Below are 4143 nucleotides of genomic sequence, written 5' to 3' on the forward strand. Positions count from 1 at the left end.
AGTGCGCATGGTACCACAGTTACTGGAAGAAAACCCTCGGTATTAACAAAATTAAAATACAGTTGTCTCATTTGAGTTTTAACATAGTTTGAAACAGAACCATGAAGGCTATCTAAATACAAAACCTCTCTATGTCAATCCATGCAGTTGTCACCCAATGGTTGAAGTCGTGAAGAATGATGATGGACTCACAGGTAACTGCTTTGAACCCATATCGTGTCTAAACTAGAAGAGTTGATTGAATGTTTTTGTTACCAAGATGTGTTGAAACCATTTTATTGACTGCATCAATAATTCTGTCGTTCAACCATGCGTTTGAAAACAGGATCTGTTTATCTCCAATGGTCAGATTGTACTTTGAAATCTAGTATTCAGATTTTGAAACCATTTGTTAATTATTGATTGTTTCTGTTGCTATAATTTCATCATTATTCTGATCGGAGGCATCAGACTGATTTGACATAGCTGTATCCCGTTGTTCACTCCATCTTTTTAAGTTGATACCGTTAACAGTTTGTTTCAATATTCTTTTTTTATCTTGCAACCGATAAACTCCTTTGTCCAAAACCTCTATTATCGTGTAAGGGCCGTGAAATCTCTGGGCCAACTTATCGCCCATTTGTGTGTCTTTACGTCTGTTGCATTTCAAAACTTTGTCACCAACTGCAAATTTTTGACTTGAATGTTTAATATCGTAACGTTTCTTCTGAACATTTTGTGCCATTGCGATGTTCTCTTTAGCTGCGTTTCTTTTCGCACCAATTTTTTCAGCGAAATCTTTCATTCGTAATCCTTGTTTGGCTTCATCGATTTTGGTATCCTATTGAAAAACTTCTCTTGTCTGGTTTTCTAAATCAATTGGAATCTGAGCTTTAAATCCATACATAATCTCAAAGGGAGAGTATTTCGTAGAAGCTTGTTTATTTATTCGATATGCAAAAGCCACCGGGTCCAGTAGTTCATCCCAGTCGTTTGCTTCGTTGTTTACGAGCTTCATTAAATGGGTAATCAATGTTTGGTTAAACCTATTGTGCAGATTAAATAAATAAATTATAGTTAGTAACTGTTGTATTTAAAGCAAATAATTAATGCTCCTTTTTTAAACAAAAAACTAATTTTAAAGTTACTATTAAAACTGTACAAAGATAAAAAAAAGTACAACCATTTATCACCTTTCTGTCAGTCCATTAGTCTGAGGATGATATGCTGATGTTTTGGCGGATTCCATATTTAATATCAATAAAAGATCTTCCACGAGCTTGTTACAAAACTCGCGTCCTTGGTCATGAAGTAGAATGTAGCAAGCTCCAAATCTGAATACCAGACGGAGAATGAAACGATGAACAGATTCCGCGTCTTTTGCTGCTATGGAATTGACTTCAGCCCATCTAGTAAGGTATTCTGTTGCTACTACAATATATTTCTTTCCGCTCTTAGTTTCTTTCAACGGACCAATTAGATCTATTCCCCAACGGTGAAAAACGTCATGTACTGGGATTGGATGAAGCGTCGCATGTGATGGTTTGTTGTTAGGATTCGCACGTTGACATTCAGGGCAGGATGCTACAAATTTTCGTATATCTTTTGAAAGTGACTTCCACCAATACCTATCAGTTGCTTTTTTGATAGTGGCGTTTTGCCCAAAGTGACATCCTCCAACTATGTTGCTGTGGAGAGTTTGTATTATACGGTTTCGTTCATTTTCTCCAGTTACCACACGTTGTAGTTTTTTTTCATTTCCGATATGAAATAAATCTCCATGTACCAACCGGAAGGATTCTGCTTTCTTTCGAAGTTTTCTTTTATCGTCTTTCGTATAATTAGAAGGATATTCATTTTTCCCGAGATACATTTGCAGAGCTTTACTTTCTTCATTTTCCATATTCTTGTTTAAAATAACTAAATCATTATATCGAATAAAAACAACTTATTTTTGCAAGTAATTTGTAATTTTATTTAACTAGTTGAATTATAAACGTTAGCAAGTATTCGTGTTCGTTACAGAGAGCAAATAACTATAATAAATATGAAATGAAAGTTATATCATAAAAATTATTTGCAATTTATAGTATTATTTTACTAAACATAACAAAAAAACTTATATAGATTTGAATAACATAATCATAAATATACAAACAAATATTCCAAACAACCTTTTCAAAACATTTAAAAACGTTCTAAACTTGCACGAAGTTATTTTTTTAACAATAAAACGTATAATTTGTTAGCAACTTATTAGAGATTTGCATGAAAAAACTTTATATAACAAAAAAAATTATGAAAGATGCGTTCGATTCAAGCGAAACTTTGTTTTTTTATGTAGATTTTGTTAATTTAGCATTTGAACCAAAAGTTGCATTTAGCATTTAGATCTATCTATATGCGCATTTAATTGCGCAAGTTATGTCAATTTGTATATTATTAAGTATTAAGGGGGAACTAATATCACGGAGGAAACTTTATTTCGCAGATAGGGGAACAGATACTACGAGGGGGGAAATATTATTTCGAAATAAATTTTCCCCCCGGAAAGAATATTTCGGTCGGGGGGAAATTCTGTAATGGGGAACATTTATTTCGTGACACCGGCTTTCCTGTTACGCAACTGAACTACTTTTTTATTATTTATTATTAATATAACTCAAAAGAAAAAAATTTAATAAACAACAGAAAGACATAAAAAAGCTCTATTTTTTGATAATTATAATTATAACTACAAAAAAACTACAAGAAAAAAATATTTACATATAATACATGAAAACCTAATACATTAACTATAAAAAAAGCTCCATTATAATAAAATAAAATAAAAAGAAGACATTAAAATTAATTAACTGATTCAAATAAACAATGATTATAAACAAAATACAATATTTATTAAAATAATGTTGAAGCTGCTGTTGTGTTTGCAGCCCTATTGTAACACGGTATTTCTTAAGTTAAAACATTTTGAATACGTCACGGCAGATGAGCGGAAAAACGTGCTAAAAGTAAGATAGCGTTTTTGTAGAACTTATTTGTATATATACAAAGTGCTAATGATAACAAAGAGATTTATTACTGAAAATATTCCTAGTTTTCATTTTTATATACCCGTATACAACGTATTTAACATTGGCGACGAAGATAAATTTATTACATTACATAGTGGTTTAATTATTGGTGAATTTATTTTATGGAGCTAGTATGGTTAATATTATGAGTACTACAAATTAATTAGTATTTTAATGTGATAGCTTCGCATTTTGGAAATTTATCAGAGTTCAACTTAGATGAAGATTGGGACAATTATGTCGAGAGACTAGATTTTTTCTTTATTACTAACGACATTATTAATGAGGAGCAACAGAGAGCTATCCTTTTGAGTTCATGTGGGCATGTGACATACAAATTGTTCAAGTCTTTGGTAGCACCAGGAAAAACGAGCGATAGATCGTACACTGAGTTATGCAAGTTGATGAGCTACCACAAGAGCCCAATCCCAAATCCGATAGCCGAACGTTTCAAATTCTATTCAAGAAATAGAGACACTAGTGAGTCAGTAGCAACATTTGTTGCTGATATCAGAGCTTTAACCACCCATTATGCTTATGAAAATACACTGGATGAAATGCTGCGAGACAGAATAGTGTGTTGGATTTACGATTCTCGAATACAGAGGTGACTACTAAGTGAAGGATCTAACCTTTCTTTACAAAAAACATTAGACATTGTACTAACTATGGAAGCAGCAGCAAATCAAGCAGCAATAATTCAAAGCCATCAAAATGTTACCAGCCCAGTAGCAATCAATAAAGTTGAAATCAATTCGGAAAGGCATTATGAATGTGAATGTTTTCGTTGCGGAGGCAAACATAATTCAGAGACATGTTTTTTCAAAGATCAAGAGTGTTTTTTTTTGCCACAACAAGGGACGCACAACAAGGAAATGTCGTAAAAAGAAAAGGGTGTCAAAAAATACAACTACCCAGCACAAGATAGAGGAGGTTAATGGAAACCAAAATGTAGAAGAGCTACATCGCATTCAAAACAAATTAAATAAAAGGAAACCGATCATGATTGACGTGGAAATTGAAGGTATTGGTACACAAATGGAGCTCGACACTGGAGTGTCTTTGTCAGTAATGAGTCTAGAAACATTTA

The 4143-nt window shown here is 32.7% G+C and overlaps 1 long non-coding RNA gene across 1 annotated transcript; it reads right to left on the reverse strand.

Moving 5' to 3' along the window:
- Nucleotides 1-968: 968 nt before the first annotated feature.
- LOC136090222 (uncharacterized) lies at nt 969-1357 on the reverse strand. Its single transcript, XR_010643266.1, has 2 exons — nt 1173-1357; nt 969-1025 (listed from the first exon to the last, which is right to left on the reverse strand). It is a non-coding gene; the product is annotated as an uncharacterized LOC136090222 (long non-coding RNA).
- Nucleotides 1358-4143: the final 2786 nt, after the last annotated feature.

This window comes from Hydra vulgaris, chromosome 13, assembly GCF_038396675.1.
Source record: "Hydra vulgaris chromosome 13, alternate assembly HydraT2T_AEP".
NCBI classification, from domain to species: domain Eukaryota; kingdom Metazoa; phylum Cnidaria; class Hydrozoa; order Anthoathecata; family Hydridae; genus Hydra; species Hydra vulgaris.